The 27,844-nt window shown below is 46.2% G+C and overlaps 1 long non-coding RNA gene across 1 annotated transcript; it reads right to left on the reverse strand.

The window, feature by feature from the left end:
- On the reverse strand, positions 1–27,599 carry LOC110151132 (uncharacterized). Its single transcript, XR_002317963.2, has 4 exons — positions 27,431–27,599; positions 26,647–26,806; positions 24,701–24,864; positions 1–2,317 (listed from the first exon to the last, which is right to left on the reverse strand). It is a non-coding gene; the product is annotated as an uncharacterized lncRNA (long non-coding RNA).
- Positions 27,600–27,844: the final 245 nt, after the last annotated feature.

The raw sequence follows: 27,844 nt of genomic DNA on the forward strand, positions 1-27,844 counted from the left end.
AAAAAGAACAAATTTATTATTTTCCAGTTCTGGAGGTCAGACATCCCCTCTGGAGGTTCTAGGGGAGAACCCACTTCCTTGGCTTTTCCAGCTTCTGGAGGCTATGTGCCTTCCTTGACTCACGGTCCCTTCCTGCATCTTCAAAGAGCATCTCTTCAGTCTCCGCCTCCATAGTCACAGCTCCTCTGATGCTAAGCCTCCCGCCTCCATCATTCACTTACAGAGACCTTGTGATTATACTGGACCCTCTGGGTGATCAAAGATACTCTCTTAAACCCATCTGCAGGGCAGCAGTGGAGACACAGACATAGAGAACAGACCTGTGGACACAGTGGGGGAGGGAGAGCGGGATGAATGGAGAGAGTGGCAGGAAAGACGCACATCATCATTTCGGACAGTCCGGGAGAGCTCAGCCCCGTGCTCTGCGACGACCCAGAGGGGTAGGACAGGGTGGGAGGCGGAGGGGCGTTCAAGGGGGAGTGGACGAATGGTACCTGAGGCTGTCATGTTGATGTACGGCAGAGAGCAACACAATATTGTAATAAAGCAGTTGTCCTCCAATTGAAAATTTTTTTAAAAAAGACACTCTCTCATGTAAATCCTTAGCTTCATCACACCAGCAGCATCTCTATTGCCACAGGAGGCACTATACTCACAGATTGCAGGATCGGGATGCAGGCATCTTCAGGGGGCCGCTATTCTGCCTTCATACCTAACGATAGGAAGAGCTAACTTTTATTGAAAGCTGTCTAAGAGGCACTGTGCTAAATTCTTTTATGCAGATTGCTTTATTGAAGCATCACCACAGTTCTGGCAAAGAGACTCAGGAAGGTGAAATGACTGGCCTCAGAACATCCAGTTGGGAAGTGGCAAAGCCGAGACCCGAGACTCGTCATCTTATCTCGGGGTCCTCTCTGAACCACCCGTGAGGGCTGCAAGGCCGCATGCCTAACTTCAGGCTGCAGTCTGTGGGAACCAGAAAGGACTCAGGCCTTCTTCCGAGCTCAGTGGCTGTGGAGCTCCAGCCCAAAGGCGCCAGTGTTCCTGCAGAATCCCGATGTCAGCATCATTCATGTGACATGGCCCAATTATGACATGCTGGAAATCAACTCAAATGTTTAAAAAAACTTTGTGCAGACAAATAATATGGACTGATGGGTGTACCTCACCCCTACACTATCAATTTAAGATATCTTCAGTAATAAACTATATATATATTGGTATTTGAAGATCTCTGGCTCATCGTAATGACTAACAGGTGGTTAGCAGTTACTATATGCCTGGCATGATGCTACATGCTTTACTGTCTTATTTCATTCACTAGTCTGGATTCCTAATTAAGAATTTAATTCCTTAGTTGGAAAGTTATTTTTATTTTTAATAGGATTCTTACTGGCAAGTGTAAGATGTTGACGAAGGCTCTTCTAGAGCAAAGGTTTAATCTTGGGCTTTCCTGGAGGCTCAGATGGTAAAGAATCTGCCTGTAATGTGGGAGACAGGGTTTGATCCCTGGGTCAGGAAGATCCCCTGGAGAAGGGAATGGCCACCAACTCCAGTATTCTTGCCTAGAGAATCCCATGGACAGAGAAGCCTGGTGGGTCCATGGGGTCGCAAAGAGTTGGACACAACTGAGTGACTAACACTTTTCAGTTGATCTTGGTTCCAAACTTGGCTACCCCATTTTACTAACTGTGATGGTGAGCAAGTTAATGTACCTCTCTGAAGGTATTTTCTCATCTATAAAGTTTGTTCATAGCTTTCTGAAAGGATCTCTATGACAACATGATCGTAGGTGGAAGCACTTTCTGAAGCACCATACAGATATTACTTATAATTCACACGTAATTTACCAGAAGAACTGACTCAGGAGGTAGACAGCACAGAGACTGTGGTTCCTGTTATAAATAGATGATGGAGATTTTTTTTTTTTATTGGCTTTGTTTAGCTCACAAAGCCTCCAAAAATTTGCGTGCTGAAGCGCTCATTGCTCCCCTCAGACTTGATGATGGAGATTAAATGTGACGTTTCCAGCTAGAACGCGTCATGTATCGAGGCTCAGGGCTGCAGGGAGCCTCCACCGCACAACTTCAAGCGTCCTGGAGCAAAGACGGACATTTGCTGGCTGGGAGACAGGAGTTACAAGTATTACCTTCTTGAGTTTCTAACTCACTGGAAAGATCTGTTTTCTACAGTGGAGACTCACAGACCCAAACTGGCAGCAAAGACTGGGTCTCAGGGAATTCAGGTGCCGCCCGCAAACTGGTCACAAATAAGATGGCTTTAGGACTTTTCCGTTTTCTTGACTCAGTTTTCCCACCTGGCAAATGGGGCAAATTGGAAAAAAATTATGTAATCTCTAATATGATCTAGCCTGTTACTTAAAAAAAAAAAGAACTAAAAAGAGATATATGAATTCCTTGCCAAGCAGCTTTAGAACTTTTTGTATTTTCCAAAGCCGTTTCTGTCTTGGAGAGTAGAATGGTGGTTACTAGAAGCTGGGGTGGGGACAGGTGATGGAATAGGAGAGACGTTTAAGGTACCAACTTGTAACTGGTAGAAAAAGAAGTTCTGGATCTAGCACACAGCATCGTGACTGCTACAAACAATACCGTACTAGAAACAACACATTTGCTAACAGACTAGATCCTAATTACTTCCGCCACAAACAAAAAATTATGAGACTCGATGGACACATTAGCTAACACGACAGTGGCAATCACATTGCAATTATAAATTAATCAACCCACTGTGTAGATCATAAACTTACACAATGTTATATGTCAAACACATTTTAATTTAAAAAATGCTTTCTGTTTTAAAGGCATCTGGATTAAAGAAAATTTAAGAGAGAGAAATAATGAAAGAACCATTCAGTAATATCCCAACAACCTAAAGACAACCAATAATTGATTTTCATTCTTTTTTTCTATCCCTAAACTCTGGGTTGCTGGGGGATGGGGTGGGCTGGGGGTGGCGGGGGCGGAGGAAGGGATAGTTAAGGACTTTGGGAAGGTCACGTACACACAGCTTTATTTAAAATGGAGAACCAAGAAGAACCTACTGAATGGCACAGGGAACTCTGCCCGACGTCTGTGGCATCCTGGACGGGAGGGGCTGCGGGAGGACGGATCCATGTGTATGTGTGGCTGAGTCCCTTCGCTGCCCACCTCACACTGTCACAGCATTGTTAATTGGCTATACCCCAGTACATAATGTTTCTGGTATTAAATAAATAAAAAATAATTGTACTCACGAATATAAAAAAATAAAGGCATCTGGACATCAGAAAAAATGTAAATGAAACTTTTATAATATTCATGTTGTCAAAGCTAAATGTTCAGACAAGACCTCCCTCTTTTGGTCATGACCTTCCAGCTTTCACCTTCAGAGGCAGCCACAGTCACAGGGTTCTGGTATGTTCTCCAGAGACGGTCTGTACCAGTGGCTCTCCGCTGGGGGTGATCTGACCTCGGGGACAGTGGGCAATGTCTGGAGACAGCTTCGGCTGTGACTGCTGAACGAGCTGCACAATGGGCACCTAGCGGGCAGAAGCCAGGGGTCTTAGCGTTGTCCCGGGCCACCCCACAGCAAAGAAGCATCTGGCTCCGAATGTCAACAGTGCCGAGGCTGAGAACCCTTGTTGTGTGCACATATTAGCACATACAAGTGTGCATGCACACGCAAACACAGGTACACACCTGCTCTCTTATATACGAGCAGCAGACACACCACCCACTTCACTTCGCCTTTTCCTTTCCACTGAGCCGTGGAGCTTGTTCTGTATCTGCACAGACAGACTCCTTCAAGCTGCAGAGTATGCTGCTGCATAAATGATCGTTTATTTGCTCAGCCTCCTGTTGAGAGACATTTAGATAGTTTCCAGCTTCCACAAACAATACTGCGGCGATTATTTTACTGCACTTATTTATTTCTGGCTGCCCTGCGTTCTTTGCCTGAGCGTTCTCTGTTTGAGGCGAGTGGGACGACCCCTCGCTGCTGTGTCTGCTTCGCGGGGAGGCGGCTCGTCTCGCTGAGCAGCCCGGGCTCCAGGGCGCGCGGGCTCCGTGGTCTCAGCAGTGGCGGCCGTGGGCTCTTCAACACGGGCTCGGTGGGCGCGCTGCACGGGCTTAGCTGCCCCCTACTTGTAGGATCTTCCGGGCCCCAGGATCCAACCCATGTCCCCGGCATCGGCAGGTGGATTCTTATCTGCTGCGCCGCCAGGGAAGTCCAATAGTGCTATCATGCTTGTTCACAAATGCCCACGTGCTCGCGTTGTCTGCCTGACAGCTCCTGTAAGCGGGGTAACCAGATCAAACAGCACGCGGCTTTAAAATGTCGACATATGTTGTTCTGTTTGTGTGTGCTCAGTAGCGTGGTCATGTCCAACTCTTTGTGGCCTCATGGACTGTAGCATGTCAGGCTCCTCCGTCCATGGAATTTTTTAGGCAGGAATACTGGTTGCCATTTCCTTCTTCAGAGGATCTTCCTGATTCAGGGATCGAACAGACCCGAGTCTCTTGCATCTCCTGGCAGGTGGATTGTTTACCACTGTGTCACCTGGGAAACCTACAATGTCAATCGGTGTTACCAAAGGTCCTGAAAAGACAACTGATTTTACATTCTTCCTGAGGATGGAGAGAGCAAATCTTGTTGGCACCTCACCAACAGAGTACTGCCTTTCTGTCTTTCAGTGGATTCAGTTTCAATTAATTGCACACTTTAAACCAACTGCAATTTCCAACCATTCATTTTTCAACAAATATTTAATTCTTTGTGTCAGGTCCTGGGGTGAGGTGGGAGGGGAAGAATAGATTTTTAAAAAAAAATTTTTACCTTATATTGGGGAATAACCAATTAGCAATGTTGCGATGGTTTCCGGTGGACAGCAAAGGGACTCAGCCACACAGATACATGTGTCCACTCTCCCCCACACTCCTCTCCCACTCAGGCTGCCGAAAAAACCCTGAGCAGAGTTCCCTGTGCGAATGCAGCAGGTTCTTGTTGGTTATCCACTTTAAATAGAGCAGTGTATACATGTCCATCCCAAAATCCCAATCTCTTTCCCCACTGGAAGAATAAATCTTGGTGTCCACCCTCAGAGGTACTCCCAGAAGATAGACGGACACGGTTTGTGCTAGTGTGTGATAAATTCTGTAAATTTGGCCCAGCATAGCAGGGTGCCTGGGGGCTTCCCCGGGGGCTCAGCAGTAAAGAATTGACCTGCAATGCAGAAGATGCAGGTTTGATCCCTGGGTCAAAAAGATCCCCTGCAGGAGGGCATGGCAATCCACCTCAGTATTTTTGCCAGGAAAGTGCCGTGGACAGAGGAGCCTGGTGGACTATGGTTAATGCAGTTGCAAAGAATCAGACGTGACTGAAGCAACTGAACATGCAACTAAGCACGCACGCACAGAAGGGCACCTCGTTCTGCTTTTTGCTTCCATGTGGGCCCACTGTGTGTCTTTTAATTTTTTAAGACATGTTCAGAAAGTAGAGCTTTATATGACAGCTCCTTATTTTGAAATGTGGGCAAAAAATTCAAATGATTAAAAGACATTATGAGAGTCAGAGAACCAGGTTTGAAGGGAGGCGCTAGCATGGGGACTGTAAACCGTAAACCTCTGATGCCCAGCTTTCATTGCTTCTCGAGGAGACTAATGGATGCAAAACCTCCCTCCACAGGGCCCAGGGCTGTGCTGCTTATCTGCATGCATCCTTATTTCTTCAGGATAAACTCTCACAAGTGGGACTGTTTGATAAAATAAGGATCCAAGGCATTTGATATATATTGCCAAGGCTTTCCCAGGTTCCCTTGCCAATGCTGGGAATTAATAATAAAAGCACCCTTCTCCTAGTTTTATAGTTAAAATATTGTCATTGTTATATTATTTTATTATTTATGATATTCTTGGCTAAAAATTTTGGTGATTACATAGATCTGGAACACTCACACAGCACTGGTAGGAATGCAGAATGGTACAGCTGCTTGGCAAAATAGTTGCCAGTTTCTCAAAATGTTAAACATATACCTAATCTATGACTCAGCCATTCCATAATTAGGTGTTTTCCCAAGAGAAGAGGAAATAGATATGAAGACTGGTGCACAAATGTTTATAAAGGCTCTAATAGCAGTAGCCCCAGATTGAAAATAACCCACATACATGTCCATCAACAGATGCATGGGTAAACAAATTACGGTTTGGCCATTCGATGGCATATTATTTGGAATCAAAAGGAATGAATTGTTGACACATGTGATAATATGAATGAATCTTAAGCTCATTATGCTCAAAGATGCCAGACAAAAAAAGATTTACATGCTGTATGATTCCGCTTACTCTAAAATTTCTAGAAAATACACATTGATCTATAACGACAAAAAGCAGTTTTGGTTGCCTGGTGATGGTACTGGGGACAGAAAAGAAAGATTACAAAGGAAATTTGAGAATAAAGGACACACTCATTGGTAGTGGTGGTTTTACAGGGATACACGCAGGACCGAGCATATTAATACCAAACTGTACTCATTAAAAATGTGCAGTTTATCAAGTGTTAATTACATGTCAATAAAACCACTTTTTACAACCTCCCCAAATATTACCTTCTGCTTGTTGTCTTGTTACTGTCATTGCTGTCGTCTGGTACGCAAGGACCCTGACTCGATGAGGCTGCCTGAGCTGCGCAGCTCCGGGAGTTCACTGCAGACAGGCCAGGACGTGAGCGCGCCCCCTGGAGGTGCGTAGTGAAGGCAACAGCCTCGCTAACAGGTTGGATAAACACCCCCGGGGTTCACGGACAGCTTCTTCTATTTCTTCTTGTGGGGCCTGTCTTTTGGAAACCATTCACAAGCCCTCTCTGCATATCAAGTCAGGCTCTCAAGGGAGCGCCTGTCATCCGGGTGGCAAAGCTGCTCTCCAGCTCTGCATTCTGGAGCTGACTTTGCTGCTGAGGAACCGGTGACATTTACTTCTGATCTGATAACTTATTTCTTGGCAAAGCACTGCCTTGTGAACGCCTTTCCTGGCACCTAGGACCAGGGCTTCAGCACTTGTTACTTTAGAAAACAGGTTTGTCCAGCAGCTTGTATTCGTAATCTTCTGTGTGATTTGTTTGACCGAGCCCACTGTCCCTGAGGTTAGTGCCATCGGCTTACAGGTCAAATGCATTTCTTTGATGGGCATCCTGAGGTGCTTGCCAAAAATGCCACTCAACAAAGTGACCGTCAAGAGTGCTTCTCTTCTTCTCTTCTTGGCATTTTTAGTGATCACCATCACTTATCTAGGTACTGCGAGCTCTATTTTTTCATACAAGGATGCTAACTTTAAGAGAAGTGAAAAATCTCATCCAGGGTCACTTGGGGAGTAGGTGAAGAAGCTACTGAGCTCATATTGGTCAGACTCCAAACCTCAAACTGTCTCCCAGTTATAATTCTGGGCTTCAGTCTGTTCATAGGGGGTCTGTCTGTCTTTATTTTAAAAGAGAAAGACAGAAACATGCTTCATCTTTTAACCCTGATAACAAACCTACGATCCTATGCACAATAGACCTTGAGGTCTGGTGGGTTTTCAGAGAAAAAATGAGTTCTGTGTGGGGTTAGATGGAGGAAGGGGTTTCTAAAATGTTTTCACTTCAGTCCCACAAACAAACATATAATGGATCCAAAGGCAGTCAGGCCACAGGCTCGCATTGTCACACGCTCCTCCAGTGGTCAGATTGTGTGTGATAACACCAGGAGTGAAGTTTCTCAACTTTAGCAGCACTGCAGCTTGGGGCAGGGAGTGAGTTCACAGTGGTGGGTGCAGTCCACGCACTGTCAGATGTTCACAGCACCCCTGGCCTCTCCTCACTAGATGTTCTGTGTGTGTAGGTGTGCTAAGTCGCCACAGTCGTGTCTGCCTCTCTGTGAACCCATGTCCGTGGGGCTCTCCAGGCAAGAATACTGGAGTGGGTTGCCATTTCCTCCTCCAGGGGATCTTCCCGACCCAGGGATCAAACCCGCATCTCTTATGTCTCCTGCATTAGTAGGCGGGTTCTTTACCACTAGCACCACCTGGGAAGCTGAGATGCTCTGTGGTGATGGGCAAAATTGTTTCCAGACATTGCCAAATGTCCTCGGGGGCAGGAGGTGTGGATAGAATTGCCCCTGTGAATTAATCACTAGTCTGTGATTAAAAAAGGATTAACAATGACTTTCAGAGCCCCAAAGAAATATCCTTAGACTATAGGGTACACTGGGCATTTCTCTCTCTCACCCTGACTCGCAGAAACTCCTAGTGGAAGCTAAATGTTTGATCAGCACACTAAGAAGCCTGAGAAACATTTAAACATATGGTTGATTCAAAGAAAACATTTATCATCCTTTTCTCATCACAGATGACACTCACTGAATTCATACTATTTGTCAGTCTCAGTGCGAAGTTCCTTCACGCATTTTATCTCATTTAATACTCAGAGCTTTAAAAAATAGGAATAAACATGATCCCCGGGTTACTGATGAAGAAACAGATATTGAGGGAGATGAAATAACTTCTTCAAACTCATTCAGAAGAACTGATGCATCTGGGACCTTCACCCAAATTTGTTTCATGATAGGTTCACTCACCATATTGACTTCCAAAATTATATTCACTCACAGTGGGGAATTTAAAAGCCCCAAAACAAAAAAAAGAGAGAGAGAGAAAAAAAATCACTGCTAATCTCACCATCTAGCAATCACCAGTGTTGACATTTTGTTACAAATCCATCTAGTCTTTTTTCTCTGCATTTAAAAACATATGTACTGCAGGAAAGTTAGGACATGTTTAATATTCTATTTTTTTCTCTTGACATCTGGGACTGCTTTTCCATCACAATGTTAAATATTCTTCACTAGCATCATTTAAAAGGGCTGTGGCATGTGCCAGTAGGGAACATTTAAGCAAATCTCTCATTCCGGTTTGCATTTTTTCCTCTCTCCTTTTCCCCTTCCTTCCTCTTCCACGATATCTACTCAGGATGAATTCCTGGCTATTGAATCCTCAAGTAGTGGTTGTCATAGCTTTAAAGCTCTTGATGCATGTTGTATAATTATATTCTTCCAAAGGTTGTACTGATTTACAGTTTACCTGCACAGTGTGGATGGATATATTTGTTTCTTCCAAGAAACTCAAGACTTTAAACTTAAAACACACACACACTTGCAGATGTTACGAAGGAAATCGTATTTGGTTTTTATTTGCATTTTTTGACTCCTAGTAAGTTTGAAATTTCTTTATGAAATGTATGAGAAATATATGTTCTTAAAAAAAAGTTCTGGGGCAGCAGTGGTGAAATATAGTTCTCTGAAATGTGAGTAATATTCAAATCCCTTTCAAAGAAAAGATAGCCTTGTAAATGCTCTGTTAACATTTACACTGAATCACACAACACAAACGCAGAGCAATTTAAGAGAAGGCCTCCGTTTCTTACCCTCACAGCTCTTCAGGAACCCTAAGGTCAAAGCAAACTCACAGATTAACACAAAACAAAGCTGTGAAAACTGCCAAACCCAAATTAGCCACAATAATTTAATATGGTGGTTGAAACAACTGCACAGAAGTGAAATCTGGAAATCTGTGCAGGCAGCATGGACCCCAGGCACACGCGCTTTCTGACGATGCGATGACTCAGCCCGCCCACCACTCTTCATCTCTGGGACCAAAGGGAGACAAACAAAGCCTCCCCGGGGCGCAGAGGCACCCTCGACATGTTCAGCCTGCCTCTCATTCCTTCCCAGTCATTCCACAAAGTGATGTAACTCGGGCCAGTGACTGTCAACCCGAGCACAGGAGCCAGAGGGATGCTCAGTTAGAATACAGAAAGATTTATTTCTAGATGACTTGTAAAAAAGGAACAGAACATGTAAATTATTTTCTTTTCCTTTTAAACTTTAAAAAATTGGAATATGATCAGTTTACAATGCTGTGTTAGTTTCTGCTATACAATGACATCCTCCTCTTAAGACAACTCGAAAAGCTGACTTTGCTGGATTCTGAAAGCATAGAGCAAGGATAAGACAAACTCAAAGCAAGTCAGAGCCACAACTTTCTCATCTGTAAAATGGAACAATAATAACTACCTCATGGGATTGGAGTGGGTTGAGTAAGAATAATGCAGATAGGCTGCTCAAAACACGCCAACATGTTCTCAGTTCCTCAATTGGTTTCTGTGGGATTTTAAAATGACTCTAACTATGTTGTCTTTACAGGAGAAATGCTGCATTCCAAATTGGGACCACGAGTGATTTTCTAAAAAGTCCCCAAAATACATGCTCCAGGGTTCCCACACTTGCTCCCCTTAGCCGAGGGGTAGCTGGAGGGCTCTACAAGAGGATTTGCGTCCATTTCTCTTGGTCTGATTCAATTTGATCAGTCTCCCTGATCAAACAGTGGGCTGTATTTGAAGGGATTCTTCTAAGTGAGAGAATTACTGGCTTCTATACTGCATAAACAGCTTCCCTGGTGGCTCAGATGGTAAAGAATCTGTCCGCAAAGCAGGAGATGTGGGTTCGATCCCTGGGCCAAGAAGATCCCCTGGAGAAGGCAATGGCTCACCCACTCCAGTATTCTTGCCTGGAGAATTCCATGGACAGAGGAGCCTGGTGGGCTACAGTTCATGGGCTCGCAGAGAGTCAGACACGACTGAGCGACTAAAGAACAACGCCAACATGCTGCCTCAAGAGCAGGAAGCTGACTCCCAGCTTTCTGCTTGGGGCCTGACTCCTGCGGAAGGCTCCCCAGAGATCTCTGCTCTCCTTCCTGCCATGCCCCTCCAGGAAGACAGCGTTTCAGCCCTTCCTGCCAGCAAACTCCTGGGAAAATAAAGCTGGCCTCACTGGAGACAAACCCCTGTCACGCCAGCTGGCAGGAATGGAATTACATGCATGTTCTGTTGATGCTTCCTGCGTGTCTCCTGAAGATATAAATGTACTCCCTCCTTTCCGTAGTAGCAGGAGTGAGTGAGGACACATTTAATGCTCACATCAAGGCCCCGTGGGTCCTCAGCCCTTAGCCCATGCCTCCCTAAAGAGGAGACTCATGGAGCTGCACGCTCACAGGGAAAGCCTGCCAGCTCCTCCAAACCTTTCTGAGAAAGCCTTTGGAAGCCTGCCTTGATGATGACGAACTGGGGTCCAAATTTACATATGATAAATTGCAAAAACTTCCAGGAGTTTCACCATTTTGACAAATGCCTACATTTGTGCTACGGCCCTAACTGAACAGAACCTACCCTTACTCCCCCTCCCCGTAAACTCCCTCGGGCCTCCTCCCAGTAATAACTGCCCACCCCCACAGCAGTTCTCACAGCTCAGAACAGGCTTGCCAGTTCTAGAGCTTCACGTAAATAGAACCAGGCAAAATGTACACAAATGTTTGTGTCTGGCTTCTTTCATAATTCTAATGTGTTCTGCTTGTTTTTTATTAAAACAGGTTTATTTACTTGTTTCTGGCTGCACTGGGTCTTCACTGCCACACACGGGTTCCTCTGCTTGTGGTGCGGGGGCCCCTCTTTGTTCCAGAGCATGCGCTCTAGGTGTGTAGGTTTCACTCGCTGTGGCGGGGGGCTTCGCGGCTCTGAGGCAGGTGGGATCTCCCCCTGACCAGTAACTGCACAAGGCCCCCCACAGAGGCAGGAGACTCCCGACCACAGAACCACTCGGGAAGCCCCTACAGTGCTCCTGAGCCTCATTCGTGTTGTCGTGGGCATCGTAGTTCATGCCTGTTGATTTATTTCTGCTTGCTTTGTTGCCCATGCCACTGGACCTGCAGACTCTCAGTTCCCCACCAGGGGTCCTGACTTCCCCCTTGTTGCTGTTGTTTCGTTGCTGAGTTGTGTCTGGCTCTTTGTGACCCCGTGGACTGTAGCCCACCAGGCTCCTCTGTCCATGGGATTTCCCAGGCAAGAACACTGGAGTGGGTTGCCATTTCCTTCTCTAAGGGACCTTCCCAACCCAGGGATCAAACCAGTGATCTCTGGGTCTCCTGCATTGGCAGGCATATTCTTTACAGCTGAGCCACTGCGGAAGCCTGATCACTGAGTAATAAAACATGTCAAACGTTGGTAACTTGAGAGAGTCACCCCCCCCCCCCCCACATACAATTCTGAGGTTGACAGGGCTCAGACGGACAGTTTTCCTGCTCCACCATGTCAGCTGGAGCTTCAGCCACTAGACACAGAGTTGGCAAAAGATGTGCAATAATGCCATGTACCATTTCCACCATACAAGTTAAGTAATCTCAATTTTACCAAAAGTAAAATGTAGGAAAACCATTAGAAAGTTATGAGTTTTGAGTATTTGTTTCAAGTTATATATGTGTTGTAAAATATACATCAAATTGACCACTTGAGCCATTAAGCGTCCAATCCAGGGGCATTAGCTATATTTACAATGTTGCATAACCATCACCACTATTTCCAGGATGTTTTCATCATCCCAGTCAGCAGCTCTGTCCCCATCAATCAATAACTCCTATTCCCTTCTCCCTCCTCAAGTCCCTGGGAATCTCTATCCTTTCTGTCTCTATGAATGTCCCTATTCCAGGTACCTCATAAAAGTAGAATGTCACAGTATTTGTCCTTTTATGTCTAGCTTCTTTCACTTAGCTTATCCTTTGTATTTAACATCCTTTATTTAACTGTTCATTTGTAGAATTTTAAATTTTTCATAAACTATATTTAGTAGGGAAAACAATATGAAATATGTGTGTGTATATGAGCATACACATGTATGTATCACTGAGTCACTGTGTTGTACAGCAGAATTAACACAACACTGCAAACCAGCCCTACTTCAACAGAATCAGTTTTTTTTAAAAGCTGTGTTTAACATCCAGCTTGCGAGCTTCCTGCAGATTTAACCGTCAGTTCCCACATGCCCATGGAGTGGCCTCTAACACCGTCCTGAGCCCACCGGTGGTCCAGCCATTCATGGGTCCAGAATCCCAGCTTGGAACTCTCACCCCCACAGCCCTGCTCTTTGTCTGGGTCCCAGTGGACTTGCCAACCTCATTCTATCTCATCAGCAGCAACCTCATCACAAACCATGGCAGAAGCCAGGCATACTAACCACCCATCTAGAAACGTGGCTGACGAACACCTGGGAACACAGATGGTGTTTCTGTAGCAAGGCCAACCCTTACTGACTCACGTTACACCAAATCCATGCTACACTGGACCCTCCCCTTAAAAAGCAGAGGTGTCAGTTTGCCGACAAAGTTTCGTATAGTCAAAGCTATGGTTTTCCCAGTAGTCACGTACAGATGTGAGACTTGGACCATAAAGAAGGTTGAGCATCGAAGGATTGATGCTTTTGAACTGTGGTATTTGAGAAGACTCTTGAGAGTCCCTTGGACAGCAAGAAGATCAAACGAGTCAATCTTAAAGGAAATCAACCCTGAATATTCATTGGAAGGACTGACACTAAAGCTGAAGCTCCAATACTTTGGGCACCTGATACAAAGAGCCAGTACACTGGAAAAAACCCTGATGCTGGGAAAGATTGAAGGCAAGAAGAGGAGGGGGTAGCAGAAGATGAGATGGTTAGATAGCATTGATGACTCAATGGACATGAATTTGGGCAAACTGGGAGATAGTACAGCACAGGGCAGCCTGGCATGTTGCAGTCCATGGGGTTGCAAAGAGCTGGACATGACTTAGAGACTGAACGACGACAAAGTCAGTCTGCATTTTGTTAAGAGAAGAAAATTGAGAAAACAACTTGCTCTTGAAATAGCAGTGTCATGCAAATTTTCTTCATAGCTTAGAAATGAAAGTCTCTCACCAGGATTACATATTCACATCCCTCAATCACTCGAACCTAACTAGTCTGGGCAGAAGCCTTTTAATACACAAGGACTGTGCATGCACCCTAATTTTATAAATTTTTGGACAGAACGTGAGGATATGACTTACACATTACAGTTTAACTTTTCCCCCCATTTTCTTTGCGAGGGTTTAGCCACTTCCCTCCTAGGAACGTAAGCTCACAATGAAATGACTCAGTTAGTGCATCTGACAATGAGATCAGAAGGGCTGGATATCCAGTGAGGCAGCAAAGGCCGGAGGCCAGCTCCCATGGGGACTGCAGCTGGGGCTGGGCGCCCGCACACCAATCTTCAGGTCTGCTGGGGGCTCTCACCTCTGGGCCTCCAGGCAGGCTGCTCAGTCCCTCTGCGCCTCTCTCGGTCATCCACCTGAGGCCGGTTGGGGTGGACGGCTGCCATGCCAGCCTCTCACCCATTTTCCGTGTTCCCTCTGCCACCCCCCACACTCCTCAACACAGCCACGCACTCCTGCCACGGGGCCCCTCCCTCCAGGTGCCCTGCCAGACGTTCCCCAGACACTCACTGTGCTGATGCCCTCACTCGAGTCCATCTTGGCCGAGGTGCCACCTCTTCAAACGGGAATTTCTTGACCACTTCATCTGAAAGCACACCCCTCTCTGCCAAAATCACTCTATCCCCTCATTCTGCTCTGTTTCCTCCATAGTAATTTTCTCCGTGATGGTCCAGGATGTACTTGTTTTGTTCTTAACAGCATTATTGAGACATCATTCACAAACCATATAATTCATCCATTTAAAGTGTGCAATTTCATGGTTTTTAGTATATTCATAGCCTTGTGTAACCATCACCACAGTCAATTTTAGAACATTTTCATCATCTCAAAAAGGAACTCGGTACCCTCTGGATATCACTCTTTATTATCCCCTTTCTCAGCCCTTAGCACACCACTCATCTACTTTTTGTCTTAGGTTTGCCTATTTTGGACGTTTCCTATAGACACAATCATGTAATGTGTGGTCTTTTGTGACTGGCTTCTTTCACTTAGCATAGGGTTTGCAAGGCCCACCCAGGGTGTCGCATACTTTGGGGCATCATTCCTTTGTACAGCCTAATAATTCTCCACTGTATAGACGCGTCACATAGCTTTCTAAGACATTCAGTAGCTGGTGGACGTTGGGTTGTGCCTTCCTTCTGGCTATCATAAATAACTCTGCCAGTAAACTTTCAAGTGTTTGTGTAGACACGTTTTTTCATTTTCTCTTGGGTGCAGATCTGTAAGTGAATTTCTGGGTCATATGGTAACTCTATATGTAAATGCTGGAGGAGCCGCCAGCTGGTTTTCCAGAGTGGCTGGCGTTTTACATTTCCACCGGCAGCGAATCAGTGTCCAGCTTCCCCACACCCTTGCCAGCCAAGGTGTATTTGTTCACCAGTCCACTGTCTCCACTTCTGGAATGTAAGTGGCCTGAGGGAGGGGACTTGGTTGAAGCCGTTCACCTCTGTACACTCTTCGCCACTGCAGAACACAGTGGATGAAAATATCGGATGAATGAATGATTCTAGTTTCCTCTTTTTGTAGAAAGTAGCATTGCCCTTGGCATCTTTAAAACTTGAAAACGCTGGTGATTGCAGAGTCAGTTTGAAACGCTGCATGGTACACTTAATTTTTAGGCTGAATTTAATTCACCTGTCCCCCTTCCCTCCTCCCAAAGACACACATTTTCACGATGACCACTCTCCCCGTTAATTCTCACAACTGCAAACAAATCTATGGACTCCCATCAAGGCCACAGAGACCGAACATGGGTGCGTGGAGCTGAGCCCCGCGATAAGCAAGGCCGCTTTCCAGCTCTGCACCACCCACCCTCCCTGCTGGGACATCGTCCGAGGATGGGGAGATGTGACTGCCCGCAAGCACGTGGGTACGGACAGGTCCCCTGTGTGCATTCCTTTAGTCTGGCTCAGAGGATCTCCAACCTTGAACGTGTACAAAACGGGCCCCAGAGCTGTATGTGCCAGGCCATACCCACACCATGGGAGATTTAGGCTCAAGGGATTCTCAGGCATAACTTGACTAATGTGATTTTAGGTTAATCCTGGCTTTCAAAGTTATCTTCCACCTCACATACTGCCTCAGGAAGGATGCCTCTTCATCGTGGCCCCAGAAACGGACTCCAGCAAAGGAAGAGAGCCCATGGGCTTAGCAGGGGGACGGCTGGCGGCACATGAGGCGGCACTTGCCAGTCGCGTGCTGTGCGTGCTCAGCCACTGCGGTTGGGTCTGCCTCTTTGCGACGCCATGGATGCAGCCGGTTGATAAGCAAACTGGCAAGCATCTCCTGAAGCACATACAGGTACCAGCAGACCTTCCCAGCATTTCCGAAAGGACCACAGAGGAGGAGCCACAAGGATGGGTACCATCTCCTGGACGCAGAAGACCCTGTTGCTATGTCAGATGAGTTCATTTCTTTCTAAAAGTACAGCCTGCTCTTGCTAGCCACTGCCCAAGGTATACAGGAGATGGAGTCAGTGATTAAAACTGAGTATCTGCTTCAGGGAATGTATAGATCAATGGAGAATCAAGTAACAGATAACTGAATATAACGGTTTATAATTAATATTAGGGACTTCCCTGGTGGTTCAGTGGTTAAGAATCTGCCTTTCAGGGGAGGGGAGGGGAGGGGGGGAGGGGGGGAGGGGGGGGAGGGGGAGGGGGGAGGGGGGAGGGGGGAGGGGGGAGGAGGGGAGGAGGGGAGGAGGGGGAGGAGGGGGGGGAGGGGGAGGAGGGGGGGGGAGGGGAGAGAGTAACACGGAAACTTACACCGCCGTATGTAAAATAGCCACCGGGAATTGGCTGTAGTCTCAGGGAACTCAAACAGAGGCTCTGAATCAACCCAGAGGGGTGGGGTGGGGAGGAAGGCGGGATGGGGGGTCGAGAGGGAGGGGACGCATGTATACCTATGGCTGAGTCATGCTGGTATTTGACAGAAAACAGCAAAATTCTGTAAAGCAATTATCCTTCAATTTAAAAATAAGTTTATTAAAAAAAAAGACAAAGACCCTGCCTTTCTATGCAGGGAATGTAGGTCTGACCAAGACCCTGGCTAACGAGCTGAGATCGCGCATGTCGTGGGGCAACTCAGCCTGCATGCGGCAACTACAGAGGAGCCCGTGTGCTGCCGTGAAGGGCCACACACTCTGGAGACAGGCAGAGCCCAGCGCAGCCAAGGCAGAACTAATACACGCAGGGCCAGGGTGACAAACGTGTAGCACGGACAGGAATAGGGAGTGACAGGGAAGCCGCTTGAGACGATGACCAGGGAAGCTCTCTCTGGAGAGCTGTCGCTGATACAGAGGCTATGGTGAGGAGATCTCAGGACCAGCGTCCCGGGCAGAGGGGGCGGCAAGCGCAAAGGCCCAGAGGAGGCGTCAGCGTGGTGTGCAAGGACCAGTGTGAAGGCCAGCGCTTGCACGGAGGGATCAGAGGGAGACAGGAAGGGCTATGTTGGAAGTTACCCAAGGACGAGACTGTGTAGGACATCGTAAGCCACGATAAGGACTTTGGGTTTTATTACTAAGTTTTATTTGGATGGAAGTCATTGGAGGGGTGGTTATATATTACTTCCCTTAATCCTTATGAAAAATATTATCTTACTTAATCCTTATAATAATACTGTGGGGATAAACATTGTTATTCCCACTGGGACATCAAAACAGTGAGGCTCAGAGAAGGAAAAAAATAACATAACCAGGGTCACGCAAATGGTAAACAGCAGAGTCAGGGTTTGAGTCCAGTTATTAATAGCATGACCAACCAGCCTGACTGCCCCAGGACTGGCTCAGTTTTCACAGTAGAAACCCCGCATCTGGAAAACCTCTCCAATCCAGGGAAAGCAGGACGGTTGGTTACTTCACTGCCAGGTTTCTTTGCCTCCAAAGCCCCTGCGTGCCTACTTGCTCAGTTGCTTCACTTGTGTCCAACTCTTTGCAAACCTTCAGACTGAGCCCTCCAGGACCCTCTGCCCATGGGATTCTCCAAGCAAGAACTCTGGAGAGGGTTACCATTTCCTCCTCCAGGAGATCTTCCGCACCCAGGGATCGAACCCATGTCTCCTGTGTCTCTGCACTGCAGGTGGATTCTTTACCCACTGAGCCACCTTGGGAAACGCCCAAAGCCCATATACTAGAATGATTCCAGAACCCTGGAAGAAAAGGACCAGAAATCCAGAGCCTGCAAACATCCTTTCTGAGTTCTGCCAAGGAAGGGAAAATGTGTTATATTAAGTGTTCCTTCAAAAATTTTCATCAGGGGCTTGGGTGCTCAGTGGGAAGGGTGGTCCTTACCCACAGTAACTATCTAATACAGCATACAAACTGGGATGCTATGAAGAGCAGAAAGGATGCTATTAAGAATCACATGGAGGACCTTACTTGTGGTCCAGTGGTTAAGAATCTGCCTGTCAACGCAGGGGACATGGGTTTGATCCCCAGTCCAGGAAGATCCCACATGCCGCAGGGTAGCTAAGCCCACAGGCCACAGCGGCTGGGCCCGTGTGCAGCAACTCCTGAGGCCTGCCCTGTACTAAGAGGAGCCACTGCAGGAAGAAGCCTGTGCACCACAATGAAGAACGGAACCCTCTTCTGCACCCTGAGAAAACCCTCTTGCAGCAACGAAGACCCAGCGCAGTCATATATAAAAAATTAACTAAAAAATAAAAAAGAACCCCATAAACTACAAGCACTAACCAGGGAAGTCCTGGGCAAGCTGGCTGGAGGACCACCCAATCTGGGTCCGCTGCAGCATCTGGAGGGCGGATGTCACTGGCAAGGCTTCCGTACCCTTGTGTATTCCTCTTTGGCCTCTTAGCTCCTCTGATCAAGGTGATTTCTAATAAAAAGCCCGAAGTCCTCTTAGAAGAATCAGATGATACACACGGGCCCTCTGCTGTCTGCCCCATGACAGGTTCCCGCCCTAAGTTACCAATGGGGCTTCCCGCGTGGCTCAGGCGGTAAAGAATCCGCCTGCCTGCAGTGCAGGAGACCGCCTGCAATCAGGAGACCAGGGTTTGATCCCTGGTCAGGAAGACCCCCTGCAGTAGGAGACAGCAACCCACTCCAGTATTCTTACCTGGAGAACCCCATGGACAGGGGAGCCTGGTGGGCTATATAGTCCACGAGGTTGCAAAGAGCTGGATGTGACAGAGAGACAAACACTTTAACTTGAGTCACCAGTGAATGACTCAGTTTGATTCTGTTAAAAGCACTGGAGCTTCCCAGTCAAAAAGAACTGGCGTAATTAAAATAGAAATAGTAGCTGCCATTTTCTGGGCATTGATTATATGTTAGGCATGGTTCTATATCACTTAAGCATCGAAACAGACCTTGGAGGTGACTGTCATTAGCCCCATTTTGCAAATAATGACACCGAAGCTCAGAGTAGTTAAGGAACGTGTCCAAGGTCACAAAGCCTGCAAGAGGCAGGCATAGGAAGCTGAATTCAGGAACATCTGACAGAACATCTTGGCTTTTCATTTGCAGAGTCTCTCTTTTTTTTTTTTGCTTGTTCAATAAGTTTATTATTGTCTTATCTGAAAAATCTTGATAGAAAACTGTGGTTTGGTTTAACTCTCAGCAGCTTGTTCCTGAGCTCTGAGGAAGCTTGCCTTCTTCTGAGCTACCGGATCTTTCTTCTGGGCAAGTGACATTTGGGGATGGTTCCACTTCTTCTTTTTAACTTCCTTCTTAGGCTTCTTCTCATACACTGGATCCTTTCATATTGCAGCATAAGCTTTCTTACACATCTCCTCCATCATGTCTGGAGTTACACTGTTCTTTATGTACTGAGAGAATTGCTTCTTGTAAGCATCTTCATCTTTTTCAATCAGGTAACGCATGTAATCTGCAACGTTCTGCCCCATGGTGTGCTTCCAGTGTACCTCAGTACTGAATTCTTTGCTTTCTGAATCATAGCCAGGGAACCGTTTCGTACTGAAATAAAGTTTTCGGTATTTTAGTATATACTGGTTGAAATCAGTTTACTAGCAGGAATTCATTTCAGTAGCTGCCATCAGAGTCTTTTTCTTATGTGGAGACTTCTGATCTGAATTCCTTTGAATCCTTGGGCTAATGGATCTCTCCACAGGAATCTTTAACCTGGTGCCCATGGACTCCCCCCCCCCAAGTGATTCTTACATAAAATTCAAGATGAATAGATAAATACACAACACTAACCTGAATGTTATTATTTTTCTCATTTTAAAAATGAGAAAAAATTAGGAGTAATTGAAACTTTGTCACCAGTGGAAATCAAATATTTTCATATCACATCAGTCACAGATTATTTGAAATATCGTTTACTGTTATTGCTACTTCAAAATTACAGTTATTAGACTTCCCACTGGTCTTATCATTTAATGTGTTAATAAAAAACACATATTATCATATTATGTTAGATTTTTTTTAAAGTAACTGCATTTTAATATAATTGGTTTTCTTTGCCTGCTAATGGGTTTTTATAGATTTAAAAACAATTCTGAGGAAGGAAGAATCAAGAGGGAGGAGACTATGTATACCTGTCACTGATTTCATGTTGACATATGGCAGAAACCAACACAATATTGTAAAGCAATTATCTTCCAATTAAAAATAAATGAATTTAAATTTAAAAAAATTCTGAGAGGACATCACGGGCTTACTCAAGACTCCCAACAGGTTCCAGGACATAAAAAAGACAGAGCTTAAAAAAAAAAAAAAAGAAGACGACAGAGCTCCTGCAAAGAGCTGGAAAGTGAGCTAGCCATTTATTTAATAAAAATTTACTCTTTGGTCACAAAGTTTTACATAACTTTACAATATCACCAAAACTTGTACATGTAAGTCGTGGAGAAAGCCTGAATGGAAATATTCATTCATGGAGGCCTTAAACAAATGTTCTTTGGGCACCTACTATGTATAAAGCTCTGGAAGTGTCCTTGTCCTGGAGGCAGGACAGATCAGAAAGCTGGTTTCACGGAACTGAGCTCTCGAAGGGTCAAGACAATAGAACAGTCATCTCACATATAATTAGGCAACACAAGGCAGACAGGGCCTGCGGTGTGCTCTGAGAATTTCCTGACCAAAGACTACTGAGGTATGAAGCTTGTGTGTTCAGTAGTGTCTGACTCTTTGCGACCCCATGGACTGTAGCCCACCAGGTGGGTTACTCTGTCCAAGGGATTTCCCAAGCAAGAATACTGGAGTGCGTTGCCATTTCCTTTGCCAGAGGATCTTCCTGATGCAGGGATTGAACTTGAGCATCCTCTATCTCCTGCACTGTAGGTGGTGCCTTTACCCGCTAAGCCCTGAAGGATGGGTAGGCATTAAATAAGCAAACAGGGGGTGGGGAGTGAATGGAATTGATTTACACAGGCTCACAAGAGTTGACTGGTAGATTTGAAGAAATTCTGTGATCAGTCATTAAACACAGCCATTATTAAAAAAAAAAAAGCTAAGAAACTGACAATTAAATGAATTACATTTAAAACAAAGAAAAGAAATGCCTCTAGCACTGTCCTGGACGTCACAACCCATGGGGCCTAGTGTATTCTTAATTCACTGGATGGCGAGGGTGATCACACCCCTCATTTCAAATGTCCCCTTCCCACTGAGAGTCCCCCAGCACCCCCAACAACTCCCTCTTCTCTGGTTGCTTTACTTCCCTCCATAATTTTTATCACTCCCTGCCACACTACATAACTGGATTATTCATCTCCTGTCTTTACACTCCAAGGCTGAATTCCATGAGAGTGAAGAATTTTTTTCCTATTTCCCTTTCATTCGAGGTCTCTAGTTCTGGAACTGTCCTGGAGTATAGGAAGCCTAAATAAATATTAATATTTGATGGACGAATGGATGCTGGGCTTTGAACACTTGTTAGGAGCTGATAATTTCAGAGTCTATTTCCTTGGCCCTCACCCCTTCCCAGCTGCAGCCGGGGCAACAAGGTACACCCACTCCACCCTCCGTTCTGACCCTCAAGCTACAGCGCCATCTGTATCCACTTGATGGTTGGGATACCTACCATGGGAGCCTACTCCATGGAAGGAGGAAAACTTACTTAATATTTAGAGAAAAGAAATAAAGGCATGTTTTACTGGTATGAAATTGAAGGGAGAAATAAAAGTCTTTCTCATTTGTTATCAACCATTTCCTAAAAAGTATTTACAATTAAGAGTCAGTATGATTCAGACTTTGATTGAGGATATCTTGGTACCAGAGGTTATCACTGAGAATATGAAATTATTCTGATCCAGTAGCAGGGCTAAGAGGTTGAACTGACTGATTATTGACACAAAACTATACCTGGAAATGTAAATCATTTGACTTTATCATTATTTTTCCCTTTCTTATAAAAATAGAATGCTTAGGCAGGAAGGTGGCTTATAATTATAGGTGCTAATTAATAGTCAAATACTTGAGAAACTGATACACATGTGTATAAGGAGTTCATTTTTTAACACCAGAGAAAATCTGTAATCTATGACTTGAACTTGAACCCCAGCTCTTCTTACGCAAGAAACTACAGATAAGATCCAAAAGGCTTTACAGAATTTTAAGGAAGAAAAGAGACAAGTCAGAAGTGTAACAAAGCGGCCCCCGATGAGCCCATCAATTGCTCTCTGACGTAGGAGTGCAGCTCCTCAGCGAGACGCACAGGAATCAGGTGTGCAGCCCTGGCGCAGCCTCAGGGCTCAGATCCTGACTGTGCCACTGGCCTTGCAGCCGCAGGGCTAGTGAATTAATCGCCTTCAGCCTCAGTTTGCTCATCTGTCAAATGGGCATAATAATATCACAGTTTGACCACTCCAAGAAGCCACTGAAATGCAGCATCATGAACCAGGAAGAAAAAAAAGGTTGTAACTAATTATAAAACGGCCCACTGACTTGAAGACTTATAGGTACTTTAGAAATGTTTTGAGTTGCCACATAAAATACAATATGTCCAGTTAAATTTAAAATTCAGATAAAAAATGAATAGTGCTTAGGATCAGTTTATCTTATTTGGAGCATACTACTTGGGATATGTCTATACAAAAAAAAAGAAAAAATATTGTTTATTCAGATTTCAAATGTAATTGGGATCCTGCAATTTATTTGCTAACTCGGGTAATTCTAGTTATAAAGGCCAAAAATGTATGTCCTAGACTGGGTGAAACGTGGTAGCATATGCTGCACTGGCAGACACGGGCTGCATGGATAAACAGGAAAAGTCTCAGCCCGGCGTCTGGCACACAGTGGGCCCTCGGAAAGTGATAGGTAGTGCAAAGAGCCCGAACCACCAGCCTGCAGCCCCGGCAGGACCCTCTGTTCCTCCCCAGGCCGTGGCTCAGACCTTCTCGCCCTGAAAGAATCCAATATATTTATTCAGTGAAGAGAGGCTCCTTTTTCTTTCTTTCTGAATGGAAAAATACCCCTTTAAAAAATTCAGTGAATGGGGAGCTTCCACTTTGTTTTTCGCCCCCTTTCTGTACTGATTCCCCTGTTCTCAATGCTTTGAAATGCCCCCAGGGCTGGGGGGGAGTCTGTTCCCAACAGTCTCTGAAGTCTGGAAGGAGAATCCTTCCAGATAAGCCCTGACTGAGCTCCTCGCCTCCACAGAGCCTACACCCCTCCAGGAGCGCCTCGGAGTCTCTACCTTTGAGATCTCAGGTGTCTGCTCCAATTACATTTCCGCCCAGCTCCAGAAGTGCTTAATTAGCCTAATTGCAGGGCAGGGCAGTAGGCTGCCTGGGGAGGGGTGTTAACCCCGTGTTTCCCGGGCACACTGCAGGTTCCCAGGACTCCCGGTGGTCCCTTGAGCCAAGTTTTCTTGCAGTGGCCAGAACCCACTACAGTTGTTCAGAGGCCCATCTGTCTCAAAACAACACTAATGTAAAAATAACAGTAACATGTACGCACAGCCAAAAATTTTAAATAAGAAGTGGTATCAGTTGAATGCTATGTACAGTTCATTACATGTTTTACATAGATATATTCACCCATATGTCTAGTCCATTTATTTTGCACAAATGAAATTATACTATATGCATAGGTGACCTGCCTTGGTGGCTGAAAGGTACACCTTGTCTTTAATGTCTACACTTTAGAGTCAACTGTTCTTTCTTATAAAGCTACGTCATAGTCAATAGGAGGGACATGTCATAATTCATTTAATGAGCTTCCTATTATGAAACACTTAGGTTGCTTCCAGATTTGTGCCAGGCATCCCCCCCCCCCCCCGCCCCCATCCCCGCCCCAATAACATGCAAAGAAACAAATGAAACATGGAAACATCCCTGATCTGGTGGTGGTACAGCCGAGTGTTGTCTGGACCAATCAGCAGGCAGTGAGAGGGAGCAGGGTCCTGGGGTTCCCCAGGGGAACCAGTGTTAACCCTTTAGTTGCTGGATCCTGGGACTCCCCAGATGGCTCCAGGGAGAGGCCAAGGCAACCTGGGGGGGCGGGGTGGACTGATGGGCTAGGGGAAGCAGCTTTTGACCATCAGTATAGAAACCCTCCTGTATCTTAACGTCAATGTTTCTCCTGGTCATCCTTGTTGACTATCATCCCTGTTTGAGTATATCCATAGATTTCTAACTCTAGAATTCCTGGGTCAAACAGTATGAACACTTCATTTCAATTATCAAACTTTATCCCTATTATCAAACTTTTCTTAGGAGTATTTTCTTGTGCGGAATTTAAAAAATAATATTAATAGATGATATTTATGAGAGCCAGGCACCTGACTGGCTACATCTGATAGCCTGCAATCTCCCCAAGAGCGCTATGCGGCTGGTATTTTTACCACACCCCTTCACAGGTGGGGAAACTGAGACTGACTTGAATCACATAGCAAGCCAGAGATGATGCTGGGTTTCAAACCTGTTTCCATAGGACCCTGCAGGGACCACTCCGTTGACTTTTTCCATCCTAAGGAGACGTGAAGAGGAGAGGGACGCCCACAGTTCTGGCCTCGAGGGGTCGTGAGCTCACGCAGACACAACACACACCCAGGTATAGATGGAGATAAGATGCTGTGATGAGACCTAAGGGGACAAAGAGACGAAAGAATGCAACAGATGTCAGGGTGCTGTCAACAGGAATCCATGGTGTCACAGGGGAGCTCCCTGTGATCGGCTACATGGGCTAGCCTTCTTGGAGTCTTGGGTTCTTTATCAGGAAATGTGAACAATAACCCAGCCTAGCGGGGCTGCAAAGGGAACCGAGTTAACCCACATGAAGGACTGTGGCCTGGCAGGTATTCTTTGGTCTATGCGTAAGTACAAAGGCCCCTTCAAACTTTCAAGAACGTAATTCTGTGATATCAGAAGGGGGAAGCCAGTCCTTTAAAGACTGACCATTCTGCCCAACAATGCCCTAGTCCTCCCAATCACCACTAAAAATTAAAAAAATCTCCCCAATGCTATAAAGAATTTTTATTTACCATAAAAAAATCAAGATATTTAATTATTTATTTATTTTTTTGCCACACTGCAAGCTTGCAGTATCTTAGTTTCCCGACCAGGGATTGAACCCAGATTGCCTGCATTGGAAGCTCATAGTCCTAACTACTGGACCACCAGGTAATTCCCTACACTGATAAGACTTTTTATATACTTTATCTATTTATTTTACTTCTTATATACTTGCTGCTGACGCCAAATATTCCATCACAGGTATCAGCCTGATCTTCCTACTATGGTCTATGAGGCTTGGACACAACGGGGACCACTTCATGCCTCGGATGGAAGGCCAGGAGTGGTTCTCTCTCCCCTCACTGTCTGAAGAGTGTCTGAAGTTGGTGTTTAAGATAGCCTAGGGAAGGAACACATTGCCAGTACATCCTTTACCTGTTCCCCATTCCGTCTTGCACGGAAGTACAGAGTCTGCACATTCTGGATGGTCTCTGTTTTCACTCTCTTCTGTCTCTATTCCCTTTCTGCCAGACTCAGGGTCTCTGCTTGTCGCTGAAGAATTGAGCCCACTTTCCTTGTTGAGCACAGTGATACCAAGGAAGTCCAGCGTCACCTTCTCTGGGAAGCCTCCTGCGTCTCCCTCCTGGTGGTCTGTCCCTGCTCCCCCCAACCCTTGTAGTAACCATGATCTCTGAACGCAGTGCCTTGTTTTGCTGGCTATCTGTCCCCACCATGGTCTATGAACCTCTGAAGGCAGCCAGCCATGTTCTGTGAACCAACTACATATCTAACATCTACCACTCGCGTGGCACTGACATCCTTCGCACTTAGCGAAGAGATGAACAAGTCTGGGAGGCCTTCACTTAAAGGAGCATCCAGGGCAGCATGTGTGTGTCTTCATCCTCCACGACCAGAGGTGGGCTGGGGGGTAAAGGAGGGACTGGGAATGTGCTCCTTCCCCAGCTGATCTCAGACGCCGGCTTCAGACACTCTCTACGAGTCACGCAGTGTCCAGCATTACTGCAACTCACTCCTAGCGTCATGAGCGCTGGCTCCACCCCTGGAGTCCATGCTAAAAAAGACCTCAGGAAACAGGAATAATGTTAGTGATGAATACCACACTGGCCTCCCCACAAGGTTCCCAGACCCTCCAGGTGTTTCACCCAGTTGCTAGTGAACAGAAACGAGTTTCAGCCACATTGCTCTGCACACAACTTTCTTCTGAAGTTCTCACCCTCTACTTTAACAGGTGTGCTCACAGGTGTCTTATTTTTCAAGTATCTGATGCACTGTGAGACACTGACCTTGGCACTGATGGGCTTGGTAGGCAGAGACCATGGAGAAAGTTTTGTGGAAGTAGAGTTGGTTCGTGTGTGTGTGAGAGAGAGAGCGGGTGAGAGCGGGCAAACGCACCTGAGGAGGCAGAGTGGATGCAGGTCCGTCTACAGAAGAGAGGACAGACCTCCGAGATGATTCTGGTTTGGGAGGCTCCTCAGCATCTGTCATCAGTGACCGTGGGTGTCAGGGTGGCGTCATCTTTCAAGCTGGGAGTGAGCAGATGTGTTTGGAGGGACTGGAAAGAGTGGAAAGAGGAGGCTGTAGCAGACCTGAGCTCTGGAAAAGAACCATCATCCCGTTCTCACCACTGAGAGAGAACCTGTGGCAGCACGGTGGTGTGTGTTCTTTAGAATTGTGTGTGTGTGTGTGTGTGTGTGTGTGTGTGTGTGTGTGTGATGCCATGCTGTACACACCCCTGCCCCACAGTTAGGTCAAGAACATTATAAGCATCCTTCCACGTCATTGAGCATGCTTTTATGCCTTGGTTTAGGGCTATCCAATGTTATATTTCCTATTTTCCGTACGCTGTGTGTGCTCAGTCGCTCAGTCAGGTCCGTCTCCGTGTGGCCCCACGGACTGTGGCCCACCAGGCTCCGCTGTCCATGGGGTTCTCCAGGCAAGAGCACTGCAGTGGGTTTCCACGCCCTCCTCCAGGGATCTTCCCGACCCAGGGACCGGACCTGCACCTCTTTACCTCTCCTGCGTGGGCAGGGAGGGTCTTTATCACTGAGCCACCTGTTATGACAGGACTATAATGTATTTTTCCTTCACTGTGAGATATTTAGGTTTGAACCAGTAAACCACATTAACAAGTCCTGAGAAATAAAAATAGAATCCAGGTAAGAAAATAAAGTCTAACCTTTTTTCTTCCTCATCCTTCGTGTTCAGTCTACTTTGACTGGCTCGCAGAGGCCGCGCGGAGAGGCCTCGCACCTGGAGCTTCAGGCCCTTCGGCAGTGTGGCTCTGTGAGGAGCACTTCAGTGGACGCCCACCTCAATCAAGATGGCGGCGGGGGGTGCACACGAGACTCGAGTCCAGAGCCTCGCGAGAACTCCGCCCCCTCCCGGCTGCCAGGCAAAGGGCCGCGCACAGCCTGTTGGGAGAGCTCGCGCTCTGGAGCAGGAGCTCGCCGGGTAGTTTCTTTGGCGAAGATACGACGCTTTCTTTTGCTTCTTAAGGGAACTGGGTCTCCTTATATTGGCTCCAAGGATGCCGGGCGGGAGGGCCCTTGCTGGCGCCCCACTTGGAAGGTGGGTAACAGTCCATTTTCTG

The sequence above is a fragment of the Odocoileus virginianus genome, chromosome 9 (genome assembly GCF_023699985.2).
Source record: "Odocoileus virginianus isolate 20LAN1187 ecotype Illinois chromosome 9, Ovbor_1.2, whole genome shotgun sequence".
NCBI classification, from domain to species: Eukaryota; Metazoa; Chordata; class Mammalia; order Artiodactyla; family Cervidae; genus Odocoileus; species Odocoileus virginianus.